General features: G+C 36.6%; 1 protein-coding gene and 1 pseudogene across 3 annotated transcripts in view; both read right to left on the reverse strand.

Moving 5' to 3' along the window:
- The window catches only part of LSAMP (limbic system associated membrane protein), a 651,110-nt gene that overhangs the window by 442,725 nt on the left and 181,253 nt on the right, over window positions 1–27,132 (reverse strand). The gene's annotated exons all lie outside the window — the stretch shown is intronic.
- LOC125920971 (ATP synthase F(0) complex subunit C2, mitochondrial-like) lies at window positions 19,819–24,450 on the reverse strand (annotated as a pseudogene).

Genomic DNA, 27,132 nt, shown 5'->3' on the forward strand with positions numbered 1-27,132 from the left:
TATATAGACCTTCCAATTAGTGGTGGAACACAAGTATGTAAGAGTTATATGAAAGTCATACATTTTAGATTTTGAATTATTTTAAAAATATAATTCTTAGAATACACTTAACAGGCTTCCTGATGAGTGGTTATCTAACCTGTACTTGAACTCTTCCAGGGATCGAGAGCTCATGATTTAAAAGATCCAATATTCTTCTGTTGGATGGATCTATTTGCTTTAAGTCATCTTGATATTAATCTAGTATATTTTTACCTCATCCTCTCTACCTCATACCCACTAGCCTAGTTCTGACACTTAGATTAATTAAGAATAACTATACTCCTTCCTTATGCTAGTCATGCATGAATTTGAAGATCATCATGTCCACCTTCTCTAGGTTAAATTTAATCAGTTAGGTTACATTGCATGCTTCCTTGTATTGACAAGTTTATCATCTATAAATTCTACCCTCAATTGAACATAATCTAACTGCTATTGCTTTTTTCCTTTTTTTTCACTTTTTTAACATAGTGTATATATATATTTCGTCATTTATAAGCCATTTAGTATTAGATAAATAATTCTTTATTTTTAGAGACTTACTGTTTTAGAGTAGTTTTAGGTTTACAACAAAACGGAGAGAATAGATGGATTTCCTATATACTACCCCTACTCCCACAAATGCATAGCCTCCTCCATTATCAACATCACTCACTAGGATGGAACTTTTTTTAACCAAGGATGAATTGACAGTGACATATTATAATCATTGAATGTTCATACTTTACCTTAGAGTCCTTGCTTGGTGTTATACTTTCTACAGTCTGGGACAAATGTATGATGACATGTATCCATCATTATTATATTAACATACAGAGTATTTGTACTGCCCTAAACATCTTCTGTTCTCTGCCTATTCATTTCCCCATCGTCCTCTGATAACCACTGGTCTTTTTTATTGCCCCTATAGTGTTGCCTTTTCTAGAGTGTCATAGCTGGAATCATATAGTATGTACCCTGCTCAGATTGGCTTCTTTCACTTAGCAATGTGAATTTAAGTTTCCTTCAAGTCTTTCTGTGGCTTGATAGATAAATTCTTTTTAGCACTGAAAATTATTACACTGTCTGGATGTACCACAGTTTATTTATCCATTCACTTTTCTTCGTCATTTCCAAATTGTGACAATTATGGAGAAAGTTGCTATAAATCTGTGTGTGGGTTTTTAGTGGGAATGAGTTTTCAAGTCCTTTGGGTAAATATCAAAGAGTGCAATAACTAGATCTTATTTTTAGTTTTGTAAGAAAGTGCCAAACTGTCAAAAAGTTACTCCACATCCATGGCAGCATTTGGTGTTGTCCACATTCTGGACTTTGGCCATTCTAATAGGGGTGTATTGGTATATCATTGTTTTAATTTGAATTTCTCTGATGACTTATGGTGTGGAGCATCTTTTATATATTTATTTGCCAACTGTACATCTTCTTTGGTGAAGTATATATTAAGGTCTTTGGCCCATTGTTTAATTGGTTTGTCTGTTTTATTATACTTGGGTTTTAAGAGTTCTTTGTATAGAAGGATAAAAGTCCTTTATGAGAAGTGCCTTTTGCAAATATTTTCTCCCAGTATGTGGCGTATCTTCTAAGTATCTTTGCATTATGTTTGGCAAAGCAGAAGTTTTTCATTTTGTTTTAAGTTTTAAATTCTAATTATCAATTATTTCTTTCATAGATTGTGTCGTTTGAGTAAAAAGGCATCACCATACCCAAGTCTATCTAGGTTTTCTACTACATTATTTTCCAGGAGTTTTATAGTTTGCATTTTACACTTAGATCCATGATCCATTTTGAGTTAATTTTTGTGAAGGATGTAAGGTCTGTAGATAGATTCTTTTTTTTTTTTGCATGTGGATATCCAGTTGATCCATCACCTTTTGTTGAAAGGACTTTTTTCATTGTATTGACTTGCCCCTCAAAGATCAGTTGACTTTATTTATGTGGGTCTACTTCCACTCTGTTCCACTGATCTATTTGTCTATTCTTTTGCCAATATCACATTGTTTTGATTACTGTAGCTTCATAGTAAGTTTTGAAGCTGAGCAGTGTCAGTACTCCAGATCTGTTCTTCTCCTTCAATAGTGTATTGGCTATTCTAGGACCATTTGTTTCTTCATATAAACTTTAGAATCAGTGTGGTAATATACATCAATTAAGTTGATGGGATTATTTCTTCATATTTTTGCAAAATCTTCATACTATACAAAATATCCTCAAATTATGTAATTAATGGCTATTATAAGGAAGTGTGGTTCTGAGAACAAGTCATGAAGCTTTACAAAAACAAATATCCTTTAATCTTCCCTTTACAAAGAAGATATTCATGATATGAATGTTTGATTGGCCTAAACAATACTTCTCATGGATGCGACTTATAAGATATGTGGAGGCCACTTCTCTTGGAGTTTCCATAAAACACATAAAATTCCATAAGTTCTTCTATAAGCTTTTATTGAAAAAACTACATCATTGGAACTGGATCTGCTGCTTTTTGAGCATCAAAGGAAAACGTTGTCACTTAGACAGAAGTTAAAAAGGTTCAGAGGGACAATCCACAGAAACAAGGTTTTAAAAGAATGTGTATTAAGCAATAATGCTAAGCTATTAATTTTTATTGATGAATATGTCTGCCAAGTAAAGGAAAACATTTATACTAGATCTAGTTGGCACAATCTCTCCCCTACAGAAAACATTATAGAAGAACGAAACTTGAAATTAGAAGTTCACTTGATGAGGATGAGATAGGGTAAAGCCAAACCGGAAAATGACCTATATAGCTAGCAGCGCCAATTACAGAAGTTACATCAAATATTCTTAACTCATATACATGGACTCTTGGGCTTTAAGGCATCTGTGAAACTCAAGCTATAGCAAAAAAATAAGAGTGTATTTGTATGCAAATGTTTGCTTTTTGGGAATGAGAAGGCAACTGTTTCATCAGATTCTCAAGAGGGTCCATAAAACAAACAGTGGTAAGCATTAAATAATATGCCATGCCAAGTGAACAAGAAATCCTATGTCATTAATACGGAAAGTTTGCTTCCTTCAACAACTCGCAGACATACACATTTTTCTCTTTCATTCCCTTTGTTCCATGTTTCTTACAGACCACCCATTCTGTTCATTTATTCTTTATCAAGGTGGTTTTTAAATGCACTTTTCTGTATATTAAAAACTTCTTCTCATAAACATATATAAAATTCTGACACCAATCACACCATTTGGGGTCTAATCACTTTCCACGTTCCCGAATCACATATTGAAGGACCATGTCTGAGGGGTGGATGCATCCATAATCAGTGAAAATCATCCATTGAATATCCCCATGTTCTAGGGTTATCATGAGGAAGCTTACAAATATATACTCTCAACGCTATCACTATGCAAGAAGCAAGTTTCCAAGGGCACATCTATTGATATTGGGGATACAATCTTTTGCAAACAATAGCAGATTTGGAATCGTCACCCTTCACCATTACGAATCACTTTTGACAACTCATGATCTTGGACATTTGACACAACTATAAAACCACCATAAAAGCAGGACTTTCTCTTTAGACTCAACTGCATTAGCTGTGTCTTCAGTACTCTCTCAGATATTCATACTGCACATTGCCTCCCCTGTGTTATTTTGTTCAGTAGCTTCTATCTCTGTGGAATACAGGAGCAGAAAACTACCAAAAGAAAGAAAAGTAAAATAAAGCAAATTTCCAGTGAAAAATATCCAAAAACTCATCACAGAAAGAAGGGAAAAATCGAGGTCTCCACAGATGAGTGCTTTTAATTAGGAAGAGGGCTGAACGGCAAAGAGCTTATGCTAATAAGCAGCCTCTTTTAATCAGCTTATTAAAAAGAAACATTTTTAACAGCCAAAATAGTTTCAAAAATGGTAATTATTAGAAAAGCATTAGCAGGTTGATGGTAGGGGAAGGAAAGGGCTGGTCATGAGCTGAAATTAAAAAGCTTCTTGGATAATCTAGGCAGGCCCGGTGATCCAGAAGAAGTGGGACAGCATCCGTGTGGGCATGTTCTGTGTCAGCTTCATCTCTGTTCTTCCATAAAAAACTGTCTTTTTCTTTTCTTCAGATCCTCTGGTTTCCTACTTTTCCTTCTGTCTTTTGGACTTTTTTTTCCTTTTTCTCTGCTGCCCCATTATTATTTCTAACCTGTTTTCCCAAATACTTTTTTCTCTTATTGCCTTTTTTCTTCCAAGGGTTTGGTTTTACTTATAAATATGCTTTCTTTATGTACTGATCCTTGCAGCCTAAACATGTTCAACCTATCTAACTTGAATTTTAACATTAAAAAAATCCATTAAGATTTGGTTTCTAAGGGATATTTTAAGCATTTTGCTCTGTTCTGCATCACAGTTAAAAAAAAAAACCCTTCAGATAATTATTGAATTCTTTTCCATTATGAATTAAAATATCAGGATCTCTTGCCCTGGAGTAAGCTCCTAATTTTACTGTGTTAGTAAAGGTATAAGCAAAAAACACAACCTTCTATGAGCCTTTAAAAGGAAAGGAAATAAATATAGGAACTTGATAAATAGATGATGGAAGATAATGAGAAACCAATCAGGTGACACTGAGGCCCCAAAGTGATTAGCAGCAGCAGAGAGCTACTCCTTCCTTCTAGTAGAGACAGAGGAAGTGGTAGTGCTTGAATCCAGGAGCAAAAACTGGAACTATGAAGGTCAGTCCTGAGGATCTGGAGTCACAAAAGAAAGTCAGTAGCCTGTCCAAGATACCAACTGGAAAAGAGAAAGAATTGAAATACTCTAGCTGTTTTCTTTCTACTGCTCTCCAGTTTCCCACCATGCCTGCTAATGTCAGAGACCAGCAAGAGGATCGATCAGCAGAACAGGAGAGCCTTGGAACCAAAAAAAAACCTTTGGAGGTCAGACTCCTGCTACAAAGACAGGAGTAGAGCAGTTTGAGGACTGGATCCAAGAAGCAACTGCTATAGGTCCAGGACAGTCTAGCTCTTTAGCATAGAAAGGAAATAGATTCTTCTTCTTCTTTTTTTTTTTTTTTTTCATTTTTCATCTCCTATATGTTAGCAAATTGTCAATACCTAAGTCAAAAGATAATTCAAATACCCATAGGAGACCTAAAATCTGGACTATTTTGAAATTTCTAAGTTCCAAAAATCTAAACTATTCAATGCATGTTTTAAAGTTGAGCTCTGAAACAGTGAGGGTTGAAGAACTCCTATGCTTCTACACAAAATTTTCCCTCTGTATCCATACAATTTGGGGAGAATCAGGAATAGGAAAATATACAATTTCTGAACAGTTGCAACTTTTTTTTCATAAACCATTTGCTGCTAGCAAACCAAATGTATACCGGAACGTAGTAATAAGATAAGGAGGAGTAAATGAAAATAAAATTTACAGCAAGTAATTTTTTATTTAAAGGTCATATTTAAGTGTGCCTGGGTGGCTCAGTTGGCTAAGCATCCAACTCCTGATTGCAGCTCAGGTCATGATCTCATGGTTCGTGTGATCGAACCATGCGTCAGGCTCTGTGCTGACAGCACGGAGCCTGCTTGGGAATCTCTCTCTCTCTCTCTCTCTCTCTCTCTCTCTCTGTCCCTCCACTCCTCTCTAAACAAACCCAAAAACAAACAAACATTTTAAAAATATCATACTTAGTCTATCATAAATGGTCTGAAAACTAACAATTATGAAATTTGTTTCTGTATTATAAATCTGGTAAGTGGCAGAAGGAACAGAATAGGGTAGTCTAATTTCAGCAGAGTATTCTATGCTGTTTGGCAAATTTTTATTTGTACTCAGTAAGTTCTCTTATGTGCTCCTTATGGTAGATTCCATAAACTTTTACCACTCTCTGCTTTAAAGTCCACATCCCAAGTACAATCAAAACAAGATCTAGGTTACATCTTCCTCAATTTCCCTTCCTACTACGTTAACACTTGTGTGTCTATTGACCTTTACTTAATCCGTATTGTAGAGGCAGTACTCTGCCCCTTATCACTGGAGAACTATGCCACCCTGGGTCTTAGCAAACCTTCTCTCAACTCCTTTGGCATTTGTATAAGTTAGGGTCTTCTTGGCAATGTGTTACTTTATCCCTTTCTCAACCACAATCATAACTTCAAATGCCCTTTAAATTTATTTATTCCCAAATTTATTTCCATTGATCTAATCTTATCATATAGCCAGATACATATTCGACTTCCTACCAAGCAAATCCATGTACTCATACCTAACATGTCTTTACCTTCTCTTCCAAACATCCTCTGCTTGCTTAATTCTAGTGTATTTAAATTCCAGAACAAGAATCCATCCCTGGGTGTAGAATATTCTTCCTCCTACTAATCTTTGTGTATCTAGACTTTTGCTGTCATTTTATCCTCTTTGCCTCAGTAAGACTTACCTAACCACACTAACTTAAAACAGCTACCCTTTGGCAAGAGGAACAAAAGCAATATTAACCCATTGGGACTGCACCTAAATAAAAACGGTTTTCTACCGCAAAGTAAACCACTAACAAAGCAAAAAGACAACCCACCAAATGGGAAAAGATTTGCAAACAATATATCTTATAAGGAGTTAATATCCAAAATATTTATCTAAAAGAATTTATACAACTCAGCACCAAAAACCAAAAAATAACCAAATTAAAAATGGGCAGAAGAAATGAAGACATTTTTTTCAAAGAAGACATACAAATGGCCAACAGACACATTAAAAGATACTAACTAATTATCAGGGAAATGCAAATCAAAACTACAATAAGATATCACCTCACACCTGTCAGAATGGCTATTATCAAAAAAGACAAGAAATAACAGGTGTTTGCCAGGATATAGAGAAAGGGGAGCCCTTGGACACTACTGAAGGGAATGTAAATTGGTACAGCCATTATGCAAAACAGTGTGGAGGTACCTCAAAAAATTAAAAATAGAACTGCCCTATGATCCAGAAGTTCCACTTCTAGGTATTTAACCAAAGAAAATAAAAATACTAACTTGAAAAGACCCTATGTCCATTGCAATATTATTTACAATTGCTTAGATGTGGCAGCAACCTAAATGTCCATTGATCGCTCAATGGATAAAGAGGATATTGTATATATACAGTGGAATGTTATTCAGCCATAAAAAGAGTAAGAGCTTGCCATGTGTGACAACAGGGACGGACCTAAAAGGTATCACAGGAAGTGAAACAAGTCAGACAGATAAAAAAAAATACCATATGAACATTTGTATATGGAATCTAAAACAAAACAAAACAAAACAAAACAAACAAAACAAAACAAAACAGAAACAGACTTCCAGATACAGAGCACAAACTGATGATTGCCAGAGGGGAAGAGAGTCGGCAGATAGATGAAATAAATGAAGTGGATTAAGCGATACAATCTTCTAGCTATAGAACAAATAAGACATTGGATGCAATGTATAGCATAGGGAATGCAGTCAGTAATATTCTAACAACTTTATATGGTAACAGATGGTAACTAGACTTATGATGGTGACCATTTTGTGCAAATATTGAATCACTGTCTTGTACACCTGAAACTAATACAATATTGTATGTCAGTTTTCTTTCAATTTAAAAAAAAAAAACACTCTGCTGTTTTCTTATTTCCTTATAAGGTCAAATACAAACGTCTTAGGAAAACAAAGCCCTTCAAAATCTGGCCCGAAGTTTCTTCTCAGCCTTTGATTCTTACCTTTTTCATCTATACCCTGTTTCAAGGTGTATGTAATTTCTTACTTTTCTCCAAATATATCAGACTCTTTGTTCCAATATATACTGCTCCTTCTGCATAAAGTGTTTTTTTCCTTTTCCATCATAATAATTCCTCTAAAACCCAGTGTAACCCCTTCTGAGACATTTTTCCCATATCTTAACAAAATCGGTTTTGTCTCTTGTGTTTTACTTTGGCACTTACTACATCGCACTATGTATATATGTAGGTAGTATGCCTCCCGCTGGACTGCCAATTCCTGTAAGGCAGGGAACATATCTTAACCATCACTGTATTCCTAAAGCCTAACACCTGTCTGCAATGGAATTTGCTGAATGGATGAATACATATATTTGTTAATTCAAACACATGAGAGACTATAGCCATTTTCTTGGAGTTTTCTATTTTCTCAAAGGAAATCATAATGGAGGCAAAAAGTACTGATTCTAAGGGAAGAGAGAAGGAACACAGGGAAAAATGTGGACTATACTTCATAAATGAAATGCATACTTTCCATGCTTCATAAGGAGAAAAAGGAAGAGGAGGAGGAGGAGGAAAGAAAAAACAAAGGAACACACACACACACACACACACACACACACGAAAAGGTAGGTAGTCTGTATTACTGTTTCATTAATTCTCATAGAAATATCAAATCAAAGAAAATTAGAAGAAATCTTAGCAATCGTCCAGTCCAAACTGTTTCCTTTCCCACTGAGAAAAACCTGTACATCAAAAGGTTAGATTTGCTTAAAATCACTCAGTCAATAGGTAGTAGAACCTTAATTTGAGTTGTCTAAACCAAAGATTAATGATTCCTTCACAAATAAAAATCTTCTTGTACACATTTACTAGTTTCCAGAATTAAAACACATTCTTATTCTTTATACTACCATTTTTATTTCGACTTTCCAAACACACTCTACAAGCTTAAATGCAATTTTCTGATATATCGCTGCCTAAGTACATTTAGGGGAATACATAGAAAGATAAATACAAAAAGAAAAAACCTTCATATACAAAATTTCACTTGATAAAAGAATGTTAGGAGGGCAAACATGTTGTATGCATACAACAGGAGCCTAAGATGCTTAAACACATACAATTTTAAATCTCTGGGAAAAAAATCTTTAAAACCTTTCCTGCAAAAGTACCTTATTTTCATTGTTATGTTTTGATATGAATGACTATAGCAGGCAAATGCCAGTATTCGCAGCCCTAGTCCTGGTTTGTCTGAGAAAATGATGCCAAGCGTGCAGTGCCATCTGCTCCTGTAGCGATGCCATCCTTCCGTTTTTCAGCGTGGTGATAAACAACCCAACCGCACATCATTTTCTGAGTTCCACAAGCACCTCAGGGCAGGAGAGGGGAGGGGATGTGTTCCCCCTATGTCACATCCAAAGAGATGCATACAGTAGGGTGTGGGAAGGGAGAATCAGTAAGTGAAAAATGGGAGGACAATCCTGGAAACACCAATAGCCACAGGACAGGTTGTCTCCTACTTTGCAAATGTCCTGGTAGTGGTGATAATAGGGCAGAGGTAGAATAGGTATGGGGGTGATGTTCATTTCAGAACATCTGAAATCAACAAGCCTCATATTAGCTTTTCTATCCTCATTTTTTTGGTGACTATGGTTATCTTCTCACGAATAAATACATGGTCAGAAAATGGACATGTAATTAGAAAGCAAGCTGGGAAGATATATAGAAACATGTGGTATTAATTCATGCAAGGCTTATATATCATTGTCAGTACGATACAGAAGTAAGGTCATGGAACTCTAATCTCAACAAAGTGATGTGAAAGTTGAGCCAATTATAAATTTGGGAGTGACCATTATCTAATATTAAATTGCTCCTGTAATTTCCCTACCTCTGTATTTAAGCTAGTTTCTGTTTGTCCATAATCAGTGATAGGAAGCTCACTAACTTATTGTATCAGACAAAGACCTTTCTATATATATTTCAGACTTCCTAGATGTTTTAGATATGTATCTGTCACACAGTTTCTTAGTTGATAAATAAAACCATCATTTTATGACATCAGTGTTATCCTCTAAGACCCTAGGACACAGGTTGAATAAGTATGTAAGGAAGTTAACAGGTCAAGATATTTGTTGCTGATTTGAGAAGAAAAAACCTTCAAATATGATACAGAAAAATAAAATTATGGAGATATTTGGAGGTATTACTGGAGAAATTGAGGGAGCAATGTATATAATAACATTTTGGTAAAGAAGAAGTTTTAGAACTAGGGTAAGCTTATGGTAACACTCAGAGAAGAGTTTCTGTAGAAAGCAGGAGGGAATATCAAGCTGGATTGTGGCCTTGAATCAAATATGTAATCCATAAGAGACTTCAGCAATTGAGGTCTTTCTCTAGTCTTTGACTACTTAAAATACAGGTGAAATATGTAATTAAACATAAAGCGATAATGAAAATCAGCCAATAGGAACCTTTGCCTGGACAAATTGACTCATCTGAGAGGATTAATATAATCACTTATTACTTCTCTCAAATGGTAATTAAACATCATGTGTCCACCTAGAGAACCATAGAGGATGGTGGTGGGTTTGAGTCCACACGCTATAGAGGAAAAATCACAGGAGGGTAACAGAAGAGTCGTGACCTTGAGGACATATTCTCAAGGACATATTCTTTAAAACTGAAACTATTAATCACCTGGGTAGTGACAGTTACTAAATTCTGTTCCAGGTAATGCTTGGTTCTAGAGATACAAAAATAAAGCAGACAGATGTCCTACCTCTAGAAGTTCAAATAATGGAAGAAAAGACTGATGCACATGTAACTAATTTACTTCGAAGCAAGGATGTAGACCTGCCTTCTGGAGTAAGTTAGAAATGACTCCAGAAAGGAAATATGATTTTAAATTCCAGAGCTTGCTTTGAAAGATGAATGGGATTTTGACAGCTAGAAAAGGAGAATGGGGCATTCCAAGCAGCTATGATGTTTAGACAAGACCTCTGGGACAGAATAAACCATTTAGTTCATCCTGCATCCTGCAAATATTACCTTATCTTGGCAAAAAGTCAGGCAAATGGGGCTATCTTCTATGTTGTGTCCAAACTGCTCAATTTTCAGGTCAGCTCCTTTGGACCCTTTTGGTCTTGAGCTCTCTACCCTACCCTGCTCGTGCCTCATTGTGGTTTCTTGAGCAAGATGCCAGGCCAAAGATGCCTGTGCATACATGTTAGATATGAGGACATCCACATGTCTATATGCACTTATGTGTGAAACACTGGCATTTGTTCTTCAAACTGATACAATCCCCATGATAAGAGACTTTCAAATGCACTAAAGTTTATTAACACTATTGAAATAGTGAGAGTCAGGGTATATGTCGATCTAAGGTGTGTCCAGAATAATATATATCCCCTGATTTCAGGATTAGTAAGTCATCTAGTCCCTTTGTCTGATATTCTTTTTGCCTTGGTGCCTGGAAAAGTTGTCTGCTTAATCCTGGGAGCCAGTGGTTCTCAGATTGTGGAAACTAGAGAAGATGCTTTAATATCTAGTCTTTTGGGAACTGCACACCCAGGAAAGTCCCCGAAAATACTGCTCTAGCAAGCCCCTTTAGATAATCCTTAGGCAAAGTTATAAACAATACTCCTTTGTAGCATATTATTGTTACAGTTTCACCAGTGACAATATCATACTGTCAACAATCAAACTACTAAAATCATCATTTATAATTTACAAAGTACTTCCAAGTGCATTATCTCCTTAAAGCCTCCCATGAACCCTAAAACAAACATTACTATGAACCCCATTTTATACATAAGGGGACTGAGATCCAGAGAAATAACTGACTTGCCCTGAATCTCTCAGTTATTTGGTATCAGTGCCAAAGAAAAACCCAGATCTTCTGAATCCTATGCCTTTTTTTTTTTTTTTTGCCCCAGAACAATGATCTGTGCCAAACAGACTCAAATTCAATAAAATGAATAGCAGAGTGCTTGACAATAACATCCATATTCTATTACCTAGCTAATTTTAGTTTAAAGACAGTATTCACCTGGGTGGCTCAGTTGGTTGAGTGTCTGATTTCTGCCTCAGGTCATGATCTCGTGGTCCGTGAGTTTGAGCCCTGCATCAGGCTGTGTGCTGACACCTCAGAACCCGGAGCCTGCTTCAGATTCTGTGTTTCCCTCTCTCTCTCTGCATTTCCCCCACTTACACTCTGTCTCTCTCACTCAAAAATTAAAACATTTAAAAAAAAGATGGTATTGATATTTTCCCTATAAATACTTAATTCAAGTGAGAAGATATCTTCTTTACAGCCTGAGACACACTGTCAAATCTAGATTGTCAGGAGTTTCTAGAACTTGTTATCTAATCTAAAAAAAAAAAAAATCACACTACTATTGGCTATGCATTTGGTAACCCTTGCCTTATTAAAGAGCTGTTGCCTTCACCCTGACTTCCATTCATTTTTCAATTCATCCTTACAAAAACAAATATTCAAGAAACCCATATCTGTATACAAATTAAACGTAAATAGGAGCGCCTGGATGGCTTAGTCAGTTAAGCGTCCAACTCTCGATTTCAGCTCAGGTCATGATCTCACAGTTCATGGGATCAAGCCTGACTTGATGTGTGCTGACAGTGTGGAGTCTGCTTGGGGTTCTCTCTCTCCCTTTATCTGCCCTTCCCCCCACAAAAAAAACCCTTTAAAAAACAAATTAAACATAAATTATTACCAACAGTAGAACAGCTATTTTCTACCTCCTCTTTCAGATGCTCAAAACTGTGATGAATAAAAAGGGGAAAAAAAGGAAAGCTATAAAAGGAAAGAGAAGGAAAAGGAATCCATTGTTTCCCATGTGCCCACGTCCTTCTTACAGGTGGAATGAAATATGGAAGCAGAGAGTTGATAAACGGATCATCCTTTAGGTGGGATTCCTCCAAGGGACACAAGGTTAGCTGTCCATGTGCCCACCTTCATCTTGTTCCCTTGTGTTCAGACCCCTACTTGCTAGGACATATTGCCCCCTTATAAAGACAAGTGGCCCCAAGCAACAGTTTGTATTGTTTTTTTTTTTACATTTTTTTTTATTTTATAAATTTTTTTATTTTTATTTATTTTTATTTTTTTCACATTTATTTATTTTTGAGAGACAGAGAGAGACAGAGCGTGAGCAGGGCAGGGGCAGAAAGAGAGGGAGACACAGAATCAGAAGCAGGCTCCAGGCTCTGAGCTGTCAGCACAGATCCTGACGAGGGGCTCGAACCCATGAACCTTGAGATCATGACCTAAGCCAAATTCGGATGCTTAATTGACTGAGTCACCCAGGCACCCCACAGTTTGTGTTTTTATAAACCATGTCCCTGAAAAAATAAATTAGTGTAACATGTTATTGTTAATTTAAGGTAGAAACATCTAACTTCAGCCTCTATTTGACTCATGATTTTTCTGATGAAATCTTCATTAGAATTTCATAAGCTCTAGAATCTAACATTACTAATTCAACCACAAAGCATAGTGTTAATATTTTGCAGATGGCATGGTTAGTACAAAAGGTAGAGATAGGAAAGAGGCAGTAAAAACCTTAATACCAAGAAAACCTTTAGAACAGAAGCCGGTCATGCGGGCCACAACCACCCAGCAGGTGCTTTACCCATAAGGTTAATCACACTGAAAGAAGGTGAATTCATTAGCAAAAGAGGAGTCACAAATACATATGCAGGCAGGTGAGGGAAGATAGTTCAAGTCTAGTGGGTCACTCCTTTCATCTTAAGACTCTACAGGGCAGGGGTGCTTGGGTGGCTCAGTAGGTTAAGTATCTGACTTCGGCTCAGGTCATGATCTCACAGTTTGTGGGTTCATGCCCCACATCGGGCTCTGTACTGACAGCTCAGAGCCTGTAGCCTATTTCGGATTCTTTGTCTCCCTCTATCTCTGCCCCTCCCCTACTCGCACTCTGTCTGTCTCTCTCAAAAATAAAGAGTAAAAAAATTAAAAAAAAAAAAGACTGTAGAGGGCAGATCCTTTAAAGAAACTAAACCAGGCAAAGCAAAGTATTAAAGCAAGAATAGATAGCTGATCCATTTCTCAGGAGGGATTCCTGTAATGGGATAGGAGCTTAGGTTGAATGACATCTAAAAACAGTTCCAGTGCTAAGATTCTATAAAATATTTCGATTTGCAAATACCTTAACTTCATCTTAATTTCACATGCAGAAGTCTTACCTTTTTAGAGATATCAAAATTCAGTGCTTATCACTTGAATCATGTTGTGTCCTCAAAACAAATGGATGGTAAAAAGCATTATTTGTTAAGCCTCAAAGCTGAAAAACTCATTCTGCTTCTCACACATTTGACCAATAGTGACAAATCACAGGTGGTAGGCAGCCCAAGCGGCCAACGTTTATTAAATGTCTCACTCAACCCCAAACCTCATGAATTGTTTAACATACAAGAGAGACAGAAAGCCAGTATTTCTCCTTGTGTCAGCTCTTGTTAGGAGTGTCTCTGCTCCTCTCACTCCTGGCTAGGAACAACATTAACATTCATTGTTCTTGAAACACAGGGGAATTTGGGGAGCCCTTATAACCACAGCCAATCCTGTGCCATGTGGCTACGAATACACACCCAGTCTATAAGCACCAAGAGTCAAATGTGAAGGACACACCAAATAGTACACACTTAGAAGGCTACAGCAGTTGTCACTGTTCTGCCTCCATTGGCAACAATTTGAATATGCTAGGGAGAGAAAGAATCCAGAAGTCTCACACCAAGAAACCCCCATGAATTCAATACTGAAAAAATGAGACTTTTCAAATCACCCATTTAAAAGTTAGCCATAAGGAAATTGGCTTTAGGTAGCTTGTGACCTGCAAGATGAAGATTCTTATCCTGTCTTTGGAGTAATTAGAGAATTTCATCACTGTTAGTGGTTTTCCATGCTGCTTTCCTCACTATTTTGTGGCAAAAACCAGAGGGCATAGCTAGGGGGAGTAGGTGGTTGGTTCATTTGAAAAATATCTAAAGGTACTTGTAATCATGAGTCCCTGTGACTCTATGTAGATACACATTTTTTAATAACTATTTTGGATTTTCCTATGAGAATAAAACATTTTAGCATTATGAATGTGAATAATTCAAGGAAAACTTACTGCAATAAATATCTACTTAGGCATACAACACTACCATTTCTGTAATTTTTATCATTTCAGTTGTCCTCACAAATGTGACCCTAAAGTTAACTTTAAGGGATCTTTCTGATTTGCACCAACCTCCAGGAAGGCCAATTCCATAACACCCATCATTAAGAATTAGGAGATGATTCCAGTTTGATTTGGAGACATAAGTCCCAATCAAAGATTGAGGCCTCTTTGGTCTACGATGCCCTGACCAATGGGAAAACAAAAACAAAAACAAAACACCAAATATTGAGTAAGTCTATCCCTTTCTAGAGTTTTTTGATCAATATGATCTTGAGCTAAATCAGTAGTCCCAGAGCTATTCGAGATTTGGAGAATTATCAGGTCTCTGGAGAATAGCACATGGCCTCACTCTTTGACTACTCTTTCTTCCTAAAGAGAGAGCTAGGGATTGTCTTGATATGTTACTATTGCAAAGGAATCTAAAAAACGGATACATTTTCCAAATTGAATAAATACAGAAATAAAATACCCTTCACCATCTGCACATACCAACCAGCCATATAACATGATTTTCAGTAATCAGATGTCATCCATGGAAAGACAAAAAATGGGAGGTGGTATTTTCCAGTAGGAAGATCCAATTTCTAAACAAAGAGTTTTCTGTGGTGGTTGTAAACATCAGCTATACTCCATGGAGAAACACATTTTTCTAGAACATTGCATATATGTAATACATAAAGCATGTTTTTATTACTAGTATTTGTCTTCTATCTTTCACATATCTTTGCAAATGACAATTCACAGCAAACCACAATAAGACTGCAAAGGCAAGGGGAAAAGAGAGCATGAGATAACATTAAATGTAATAAACCTTAAGATTTCTCTTTGTTGTTCACATAGTTGAAGCTAGTCTGCAGGAAGACTTATGTAGATTCCTCTCAGAAGGATGGAGATTTGAAAAAAAAAAAAAAAGGATGGAGATTTGTTATTTGTACATTGGATATTAGCAGCCGCAGTGCTTCAGTGAACTCAAAGTTTTATAGTGGAAAAATAAAATGGATAAAACCAACAGAATTTGAAATTTAAGAGTGGGGGACAATGTCAAGACACCAAATTAGTGATAGGATTCAAGCTGCTGTAAGGGACACAGTGACAACTCTTCCTTCTCAAAAAAGCCCAGCAAGATCATTCTCATTTTCTGAGAATCATAACATTTTGTAAGTACATACTGATTTTCAGATCATCAAGTTCTTCCCAATTTAAACACCATATGCTTCTTCCAATTCCTGCCTTTCCCTAGAGTTCCACAATGGGACCAAATCCTCTAAAGTCCAGCAGCACTGACTGTACACATCCTTCATTGGGAACATTTAATATAATAACCCCTAGAAGAGTTTCTCTGTTAATATACTTTATACATATATGGAATATTCCTTAAGGACAAGGACTGTGATATATCTCATAGTATCCAAAATCCCTTTACCATCTAACACAGAGAAGAAGGAATAAACTTATCTGTTGAGGATGAAAGTCTCTGTATCCATTTTATAGCTAGAAGTCTGTCCATAAATTGTATCGGGATTTGGCAGTTCTTAAATTATGCAACAAATAGATTCATACAGATTTCACTCACCAGTACCTACCTCCTTTACAGAAAAGGACAATGGCATAATGTGGCCGGACCAAGAAGGGAATAGACTTTTAAAAACAGACAGAAATTAAAAGAAGGGGCCCCAACATGTCATGATAAAGATGACTTGTAGCCTGGTTTACTCCATTTCTGCCTCTCATGAATAGACAAAATCAGTTCCTCTATTACACCTTCTTATTTCAGTGATATCCTAGACAGATCCTGCTGGGACTCAGACTTGAAGAGAGTGCCATTACTTAACCAGAACTAGAAAAAGCTAGCATGGGGCTTTATACAAAACTATGGCTTTATAAAAACTCTTACTACAATCTGTTTAGTGGTTGAACATGTTAGTTTCAATGTCTTTGGAAAAACTCAAACGATTGGAACTATTTCCAGGAAATTTCCCAGAACCCAAAAATCTTCCCATAATGTATTTTTCCACAAACCTCCCTGGTTAAAAACTTACAAATTTGCCAAGAATAGTCACTTTTGTTCTGGGTGTTGGCCAATCTCTCAATCTCTCTGCTGTTTCCCTGGAGAGGATTTCTGATAAGAAATTGATTCTTATCATTCTTCAGATTGGATGGGGGCTCTTTACCGATTACTGAAGCTGGACATCAGGAAAGCACCTGTGCTCTGTGTGACATGACATTGTATCTACACTTCCATCTCATTTCAAAGAACAGTTCCTTCTCCTGACATGCCCATCATCATTGATGGTGATATTAATTTCAGTAACATGGTTATGTACTGATATAACAATTATGAAACTAAAATGAAAAAAAAAAAAACAATTGAGTGCATCCGAGGTTAGAAGAAAATCTAAAAGCATAATTATATTTTAGCTCACAAGTTAAGAAAAGGAAGATTGGCCAGAGAGATGCAAAAGAGTATATCAGAGAGAAAGAGTATAATGCTTTAAACATGAATTTACTGACAAGTTTGCTACAGGGTAAAAGTCTTTGGTTGGAGCAGACACAGTTTAGAAGTCCAGATGCTAGAACTTGATCCTTGCCAGAAATCTCTTTCAACAGCCACTTTGAAACATGTATATTTATAGACAAAGAGAGCCATAAAAATTGCATATGGTCTTTTGACTGCTTGAGCACTTAGCCTTAACTAGAGAAGTGAAGTGGAAGCCAACTTAATCTTTCTCCTAGGTTTTAATACTTTGGTGCTACAACAGTACACTTACTGTTAGGATTTGCTACTCTTAGTTAAATCTCTGAAGGCCATGCTCTGAGATTCCTAACACTAGAGGGTGAAGGATCTAAGGGGAAGGATTGAGCTTCCATGACAACTAGATGAGAAGTCCCTTTAGGGATCCAAATCAGCTTGGGCTTTAGGGGTTAAAAAATATATGCTTTCAAGAAAAAGTAGAAGAAACCTGTATTATTAATGTGGTCTAGAGGTGAAACCATACTTAAACAGGAGGTGCCATTCAGGAAGGGGGTGTGTTTATTTTATATTTTAAATGACACATTGAGTCATAATGGAAATAGTCAGACACCAATGAATTATTTATATTGTGACCATTTTCCTTCTCTCCCAGTTTTCCTTTTTCTTCCTGGTGCTTCCCTGTTTATCCAACCTAATGCAATAAAATGCATAATTAATTTCTAAACGCTTCCGTTGAGCGGTGCAATTTGTCAAGTCGAGTTGTTAATAGAATTAAGCTTTTTATCAGCGATTAGCAAAAGAAGGTAAAAAAAATTAATTACAGAATTGTATGCCTCCCTGGTTCAAAGCCAGGTTTTGGATTAAATGTTCGATAAAGGTTTCTTGACACGTTATAAAACATTTAGCAAGAGCTGCTTTCCCCTAGTGCATTTAAAACCTGTCTCTGTGCAAACCCAACCTGCAAGGCATGTGCATTTGGGTAGACCTTTGTGCACGCCAGCGTGGGGAGCTACAAAATCATTTTACAAAATCCTGAGGAAAATGTTGGTTTTCCTTACACTGCTCAAGACAAGGGATAAGCTATGACCTCACAGGTGTTTTCCATCTTTAATTTTTGATAGTGTGATTTACAGCTTGAGTGAAGTTGAAGAATTGGTTGGAGGGAATAATAGAACAGTACACTGATAACATGATTAATAGATGATAGGCCTTCATCTATAATTGTATATAAGATACCTACACAGGTTAGTATGTAAGGGCTGTTCAAAATATTTGACTTTACCTAAATCTCTCATATAATTTATCCACTTCTTCTAAGCTTGATCCTTTCTTTCTTCTCTGTCCTGTGTTCTCATCACCTCATTCTCTTATGAAGCAGAGTAATTCAACCAATTTCGTGCCCTCACTTTTTCCAGTCCAGGTGAGGAGGAAGGAAAGAAAAAACGAATCTGACACAGAAGATCCTGACACCCATTGGGCCACGTTTTATGCGTGGCACAAATGACTGTTCTTCAATGGCAGGAAACATTTTACCTTTTTTCAATTGCTTGTACTAAGACACTCAGATGCAGCAAGCACTTCTTGCCTGCTCTTCCACATCTGGAGGACCCATGCTTTCGGCCATCTGTTTCTGAATCCCACTGGTGAGACCCCTTTGAGCAAAGCCCAGGGCATAGTTTCCAGAGTGAAGTTGTGCTCTTCCAAGAAGGCATACTTGGTATGTAGGTCCTAAGTTCTAAACTTAGGATGGGAGGCCAGAGTTTGCCCTTCAGTTTCAGACGCATGTTTTCTCATATCCCCTGCAGCAGAGAACCAAGCACTAGAATTACAGGGAACTTCTGCAGACTAAACAAATTGGCACACATTTACAACTGTAGTAGATCCAATCTATGCACATATACTCTATCCCTCCGAAACTTGGGAGAAGAAGGAGAAATGGGCCCTAAAAAGACAGTATATAAAGCATCCGTCTGTCACGAACACTGTCTCAGTCTGAGCTGCTATTACAAAAGACAACAGATCGGGTGGATTAAACAACAACCATTTGTTTCTCATACTTCTAGAGGAAGGGAAGTCTAAAATCAAGGCAACAGCAGATATAGTGTCTGATAAGAGCCTGCTTCCTGGTTCAAAGATGGCCATCTTCTCACTGTGTCCTCATATGACAGAAGGGGCAAGAAAGCTCTCCAAGGTCTCTTTTATAAGAAAACTAATTCCATTCAAGAGGGCTCCAGCCTCATGACCTCATCATCTCATAAAGGTCCCACCTCCTAATAATACCATTGCATTGAGGGTTAGGATCACAACGAATAAATTTGAGGAGGACACAAACATTTAGTTCAGAACAGAAGCTCAATCTTTCTTTTTGTTTTCTTGGTCCTCATTTTTCTTTTCACTCTATCTTTTATGCTTTCCAATGAACTTTGGATAATACATTAAGTAGTCACACATAATTCAATTTTAAGTACTCAAAGAGTAGTACAGTATGACTATTTTATGTAACAAAATTAGATTATATAAAATAATGCTGTTATTGCATATCCCATGTAAAATTATAGATTTGTTCTAAATATTTTCTCTTAATTACAAAATAAACAAAACCAATAACAAAACATAACATAGAATCAGCTTACACATCTGGTTGAGAATTATAACGAGCAATGTAATTTTTCTGATCGTTTGAATTTAAGTTCCATGATCTCTAGGGATACTTGGTTTTGCTTATTGTCACTGTAACCTCATTACCTTGAATTTCTGATACATAGTAGGTACTCCATAAATATTAGTTACATCAATGAATAGTTAAGTGAAGGTTATTTATCCTGGGTTTTTTTGTTCCAAGTATTTTATTGATTTTTTAAAAGTATTCCTTTGCTTCCTCAGTAAACACAGAAACATACTTTGACTTTCCTTAATGGCTCAGAATTTTGCAGCGCCTCATTAAGTATAAGTAATATTAATTAGCACTATAAAATTAATAACCTGACAATTATCAGGTAAAATGGGAGGAATCAAAGCTGATTCTCATTGACCCTAATTGTCACCCACTTTGCTTTTGACTGATTCTTTGATTGTAGCTTGTTTTCTTGTCCTTAATCTCATTCTCATAAAAGAATGAAGAAATGTGCAATTCTATGGCCTCCTAAATGAAATTAAATACGGCTGCCTTTCTAAAAAATTAATGAGTAATCTAAGGATGAATCTATCTTCTCCAAAATTGTTTTCCAACCCTCATTATAATCTTTCTTATCATTTGTATATTTCTCCTTTGAATTTTCAGTAGCTTTTAAAATACCTTTTCTTAGCTGAGCATTAACAATAACTTAGTTACTATGGAAGGTTTACACCATTCTTTTATTTTTTTTTCAATTAAGAATCTTTTCCATTTTAAAGATTAGTATATTTGAAAACCTTAATCTTTAAAGTACTCAACAGAGTGTCAGGGACAAATTTTGTGAAGGTTTTCCTTTTTACTAAAATTTAACAGAATTCTACACAAAGCAATGTTAAAAAAATCTTGTACTATACTTAGGTGATGGCACTGTTTTATTGAAATGTATCATATTCTAAGTAATACCTAGGTACATGGTTTGAATTAAGGAAGCAAAAATCACCAATAGGAAAATAATACCATTACATATTAACTCTGCCTCCAGAAGGTGAACACACCTGCCTAACATTAAAACAGAGTTGTTACGGGGCGCCTGGGTGGCTCAGTCGGTTGGGCGTCGGACTTCAGCTCAGGTCATGATCTTGCGGTCCATGAGTTCAAGCCCCGCATCGGGCTCTGGGCTGACAGCTCAGAGCCTGGAGCCTGTTTCGGATTCTGTGTCTCCCTCTCTCTCTGACCCTCCCCTGCTCATGCTCTGTCTCTCTGTCTCAAAAATAAATAAATGTTTAAAAAAATAAAAAAAAAGAGTTGTTACTTTCAGGTAAGCATATGCTTCTAGAGCGATCACTTTGTGCATGTACAATAATGCAAAGTGACTGCTCAAATGGAAAATGAAAGAGACACACATTATGCACAAATTTGCACTTTCTTAGCAAATGGTTTATGTGTAACACTCTTGAAAATTATTGGAATGATACTTTCCATCAATTTTTTAAAAAATCTTACTAATATACTACTTGTTTGTCTTCCTTCTGTCAAACCCTGAGCCAATCACATTCCCAAGGCTGTCTGAGGAATTAGAGGAAAAGGAACATAACAGGGCAGACAAAACACAGGAGAAAGACCTATGTATGGAAGAGGGATATGACTCCTTCACACAGCAGAGGATGAGAAAGGCCACTATCAAGCAAAAGAACCCCCTGACCTCTGAGAAGGCAAAGTCCAGACTGGTGTAGGAGAAGAGCTGTTGCTTCAGAGAAGGGTTCCTGGTATAACCAATGATGAAGCTCCCAAACATAATACCGATTTCAGTCTCAGTGCCAGCCACGTCTGCCTGTGGCAGTCCCAGCCCCAGCGAACTTGGCTATTGTATTGATGTTCCTTGAAACTTCCCTTGAAATGGAAGCTGCAGATAGGAACAAGTGATGTCAGGGGACAGGGCTGCCACACTGCTGAGACTCTCACCTGCTGGTCACCTGTCGGTGTCTATGGTTGTTTTAGCACCACTGCAGACAGTGATAGGCTCAACAACTGACAGGTACTCCTGACCAAGAAGCGGGTGGAGATGAACTCTGAGCAGGTATAAATTTTCAGGACAAGAGGTAGTGTGGCAGGAGAGCTGCTCCCAGCAGAGAGAAGCAATTTCATTAAAAAAAAAGAAAAACCCACACACAGGGGTGCCTGGGTGGCTCAGTAGGTTAAGCATCTGACTCTTGTTTTCAGCTCAGGACATGATCTCATGGTTTGTGGGATTGAGCCCCATGTCTGGCTCTGCGCTGACAATGTGGAGCCTGATTAGGATTCTCTCTCTCCCTCTCTCTCTCTCTCTCTGTCCCTCCGCTGCTCTCTCTCTCTCTCTCTCTCAAAATAACTAAACATTTAAAACAAAGTAAAAACAAAAATCCCACACACAAATGTAGTCATTCTGCCCTCACTTCAACAAATCTGTACACTTTTGGATTTGGCTTGACCCTACACAAGAATTGTCTTTTTTTTTTTTTAATACCAAAACATATCAACATATCAGTTCCTTGGTGCTCTAACACTGTTCAACATGTTTCGTAATTACAACAACAGAAATTTACAATTCTGCAGAATTACTCAGTGGCTATACATTTAACTGATAAATTTTCACAATATACATTTAGCTATCCAATAACATGACAACCTTAAAATGTCAGTGATCTCATGCCAACAGTGCACAGGCCTCAATCACTTGTTTGTACTGAAAAACCTTTATCTTTGCTTATTCATGATACATCGGTCATAGGTAGTAGTTAAAAACACCCATACAAAAAGTGACTTCTATGTTCTAATATAGTCCTATGAGCATAAGACAGTATTCAATAGCCATATTTTGCTCACAAGTGGTGAAGAATTTAGACTGGTTCATTTTCAGTCCTGACACTTTCTCATTCATAGATGAAAACTGGAAAATTTTGCAGAAGCTCTTTCTCATGTTCATTGTTCCTTGTAATTATACATGTGTTTTCCTATTTTAAGGCTTATAAATGCTTTCATAGATTACTTCTCTGCCTATCACAACTAGAAGCCAATATGATAGTGAAGTGCATGGAACTAGTTTTTTATTTAGAAAGCAGTACACATAAATACTGGTGGTGTTGGTTTGCAATAATGTGATCGGGTTGCTTGCAAGAATATGTTTATCTCCTATTGGTCAAGTGTGTAAATGAATGTAAGATTCTTTTGGTAACAAATACCCTCAGATGTAAGACAGTGATTCTCTTACTTCTTCACTCCCTGCCATAAAGACAACCAGCCTTAACCTCTGCCAAATCATTGCTATGCACTGTCTCCTCTTTGTTCTCATTTTATTTAATCTCAAAACACTTCCGTTTTTCCTACAGTTTTTCTCCTCAATTTTCTACCTTCAATTTTCCCACGTATGGTTTGTTGCTTAAAAGGGTACATTTCCAAGTATAAGTATTTGTCTGACAAATAGGGTCAAATCTCTGGTTTGTATTCAGGAAGAGGTTCTCTTTCTCTTAAGGGAAGGGATGCTAAACTTTTCTTCCTTTCAATATTTTAAAATATTTCTCATTTGTATAAGTACATTTAACTCTCCAGGGGGTTTAAATAAATATTTTACTTCATTTGACATGTACCTAGAGGTACATAAAACACTTTAACCTCTGGGAGTCTCTCTGCTATCTAGTAATATACAATACTTTTAAAAGTTGTATTAAAGCATATGACCTCAGTCTACATATATGTACTTATTTTTAAATAATGAACTGCCTTACTAATATATTATAAGCCATACTAATATATTAAAAAAATAATATATAAAAAAATAAAAATGAGATCCAAATATAGAGTTTATAATCATTTCTTCAAGACCTCAGTGCACACTTTTCGGACCCCTTTTGAGACCACAGCATGATCTGCCAAGTCATTAGCTATTACACTTGGACACCTAGAGGGAGTGCTAATCACCTAGGGAAACTTCCAGGTGGGGGTGGGGTGAAACATCAGTATTGTTAAGTAGCATAACTTTTAGCTTCGAAATTCTGGTCCCATTTTCTCTGGTCAGAGCCAGATCAATATTTTTGTGAGGCTTAGAGAAATAGAAGCCAATTAGTGTGCATCTGTGCCTTGGGGAGGGAGAATCTGGGCCCAAGGCCCAAAGTCCAAGACAACATTTCCTGTGGGAGATACGGCCTTCAGTGAAGTGCTTTTCCTTGAGTATTTGTTGATGGGGGTAGAGGTGTAGGCAAGGAGGAGCATCACCAGGGGGAGGATGCAGTTCATTAACATTCTGAGCATGTGAAACAGTTTGTGCACAATTAACTTTTCTGAAGTGTATTCCAGCGCTTTCAAATTATGTTTTGCATAGTGTAATTCTATCCTATTACCCTTAGCCACATACACCTTGGTATCAGAGTATTATAAATTATTTCTCTGCCTCCTTAGTGTTTACAACTTTCTGATATAGCACTTGTAGATAGTGATCATGCATATTCCTTCCTAGTTATCACAGTGAAACTAGAGCTATTTTATTCTTGTAATCTTTCTTCATTCGTCCTAAAGTTCTTTAATCATTTTTGTTGTTGGTTTCTTCTTTCATTTCCAGTTATCAGTATCTTTCTGATCCTGGGGCGCTCAGACTTAGAAGGGGAATGCCAGATATACTCTCACCTTACTGAATAAATAGGAGCTATAGGCTACAGCTTTCCTGTCCTGTGATAGCGTGTGTCTGTTTATGAAGCCAGTGCTCTCATGAATTTTTATTATCTTAGCATCACATTGAATTATCAGCATGTCACCTTGCTATTTACAAAGCTGTCATCTGATTCTTTCTTCATCATGGCATCCTTCCACTTGAGCTCAGTCTTTCTCATAGCTTTGAATTTCTTTTTTTTTTTTTTTCCCTCCAGATTTGCTTTGTTTGAAGTGATCTGTGGTTTGCACCATTTCCTGTTTAGGAAACAACTGCCTATCTAGGAAATTAGCACAGTCAATTAGAATCCAAGCTTTCTGAAGACTAGATTCTTCAGAAAAGTCTTAGCCAACTGTGGGCAGGTTTGCAGAATGTACTGATCTTGGAATTCTCCTTTCTAAAATGCTCTAATTTTGATCAGTTTCTTTGCAACTGGAATGTGTACATTTTGCTATCTGGGTATACATATCTGCATTCACACCTTTTTCCTAAATTAAAGTAAGACATGATTGAGCAAATATTTTAATATTCTATGTGGCTGATGTATACAATAGAAGAATAATTTGAAATATAATAAATACTACATTATTCCCTAATAAGCCTGATGGAACGTCTTCCTTACCATTTTCTTATTATATTTCTGACCCAAATTGAGGTTGACATACACTACCCACATTTTATTTCCCATTTTAGGTGTTTTTAATCTAAGTGTAGGGACTGTTGTATGGAAAAAAGCAGTTCTTCCATGGGAAATAAAAAAACCAGAATTAATAGTTACAACCTGTTGAGTCTTTGTCTTATTGATGTAAAACTTGAAATTTAATTTTAACTATCTAGGAAGTAGAAATCATAAACTATCGATCCTAGATTGTGGTGTGAGAATTTAGTCTTCTTAGGCTTAGATTTTAGGGTATAAGTGATACAAATGCTGATAAATTTCCTCTCTGACTCCATATTGAAGTCTTGAATCTGCCCATAAGTGAATTTTTTTAATGTTGATGTTTTAAACATTTTTGACTCATCACAATATTCAAGGTCCTCTCTGAGATTCTGACTTTTTGGGCTGTAGGCATGTGACTCTCTATTCACTCTGATATTCTCTAGGATTATAAGATAGATGTGAGTACTTTTTGGTACATACAAAATAGAACTACTAAAACTTCTTTAGATTACAGACTACTGTATCTGTAAAGCTATCATTGCACAGAAAAGAATGCAATAAATTTCTAGTCATAAATCACTTAGCACATCTTGCTAAGGGAGCAGGTAAAATGTTCAAAAGGATATGTTCTAAGGAGGCATCAAGAAGAAGGAAACAGACATTTAGTGGGGAAGCAAGAAATCATCAAAGTCGAAGCAAACCATATAACATCCAGTTTTCTGAGCTTGGAACTCTCATCTAGGTCCCTCAAGAGGAAGGTGCACAGACTCAGGGGTTCAGATGGACTCAAAGAAACTAGTTTGATGGGTGCCTAGTGAGTAGAAAGCACAGTGATCTTGTTTTGTAGGCTCCTAAAGCAATGATTTGGTTAGGAAGATATTCTATTGGTTGGGCTCTATCATTCTATCCATTCTCACTGGGAAAACCTGTATGCTCTCCAACAGAGAAGATAACACTCTGTAGAAGAGGAAGAAAAGAAAAAAAAAAAACAGTAAAAGATCCATTTGTTTAATATATGAATGACAAAGATAATAAGGAATGTGATCAGGACAAAGATAGAAAGATGATCATAATTAACTATATATATTCTCAATTGTAAGAATTAATTAATCTACTATATAAAAGGATGGGCATTTTTACAGTCATGTATTTGGTAAGAAACTGTACCATGTTTCAGTATTTTCAGCTTCACGTCTATGAAGTCAGGCATACTTCCATAAGCACTTACCAAGATTATAGTTTTTATATTATTTCTTATTATATCAACAGCTTTATGTCCTTAAATACAGAGTTCTAGAAATATCACTGGGTATTTACAAGACTCTGTTCTAACAACTAATGACTGGATCCACTAATATTACTAATGTTAATTTACATAAAAAAACATATTCTCTTTGTTGCATCTTTTGACTTTTAAGGAAATATGGCAGCGTGGTTTGGAGGCCAAGATTTTTACTCAGAGTGGAAGAAAGTCATTTGTGGCTCCTTCACTCAGATGGCAATAAGACACACTCAACCTCTTGGGAGCCTGAGAAGTAAGTACAGGTCAGTTTTGAGAAACTCCTTATGAAAATGATGGTGTGTTACTACCATGCAGGATGGCAGTGGAACATGTCTATACATATCACCTTGCACTTTTCTGTTACCACACACTTGTCTCATTAAAGGGAAATATCAATTTTTAATATTAAGTCATCTGCCAGGAGCTAAAGGAGATTGTTCAATGTTTCTGCTTTGTGGTGAATACCAAGGGAACAAGAGA

Source organism: Panthera uncia, chromosome C2 (genome assembly GCF_023721935.1).
Source record: "Panthera uncia isolate 11264 chromosome C2, Puncia_PCG_1.0, whole genome shotgun sequence".
Taxonomy (NCBI): Eukaryota; Metazoa; Chordata; class Mammalia; order Carnivora; family Felidae; genus Panthera; species Panthera uncia.